This window comes from Penaeus monodon, chromosome 23 (genome assembly GCF_015228065.2).
Source record: "Penaeus monodon isolate SGIC_2016 chromosome 23, NSTDA_Pmon_1, whole genome shotgun sequence".
Classification (NCBI taxonomy): Eukaryota; Metazoa; Arthropoda; class Malacostraca; order Decapoda; family Penaeidae; genus Penaeus; species Penaeus monodon.
This window is the reverse complement of record NC_051408.1, coordinates 26,816,881-26,817,630: the sequence shown is the minus strand read 5'-3', so window position 1 is coordinate 26,817,630 and position 750 is coordinate 26,816,881.

Sequence of the window (750 nt, the reverse complement as noted above, 5' to 3'; positions counted from 1 at the left end):
CTGCCACGCGATATTTTTTTTCCGCTCAAGACGTAATTACACAGACTGTAAATCTACTAGGATATTTCCTGAGAAAAAAAGTTTATCTTTGGTTAATGGTAATTCCCCGTTCGCCACAAGCCAGACTTTGTCGAGATCGTCTTCATAACTTCTGAAATAATCGTAACCTGGGAGAACCAACTTAACTCCCTTTTAAAAAATCTTTCGAATCAACATTAAACTTACTCAAGTCACGGCTCCAAACTTGGTGCTTTTTCTTAAAATTGCTAATTCAAAGAAAATGTTTTGGCCGACTTCTCTGGTGATAATGTGTAATCTTAGAGGTACACATATTAGAAGGAATTATAGGGAAATGTAATTGTGTTTAAATGCTTGCACTTAGTGTACACTTATCCCCCCCAACAGAAAAACAACATACAAATATTCATGAATACACACACAAATCGCACTCACCTTAATATAAAAAAGAGGTCTGAAAAGACGGTCAAAACCGCTCAGTTTTCGCTCTAGGAAACGCGGAATGTGTAGATTATGAAAATCAGCAGCTGGGAGAGGCAGGGAAACGGGGCTCACCAAGGCGGGAGAATCGCCGGGATCCCCGCACGTGGGAGTGGGGGGGGCGGCGAAGAGCGGGCGGGGCGGCAGAGGTCACCCGCCCTGGCTTCTTGGCAAAAAACAAGTCCCCTTGGAGTCTGACGGGTTTACCTGGGGCTTCTTGTGTAATATCTTACCAAAAAAGTTTTTAAAAAC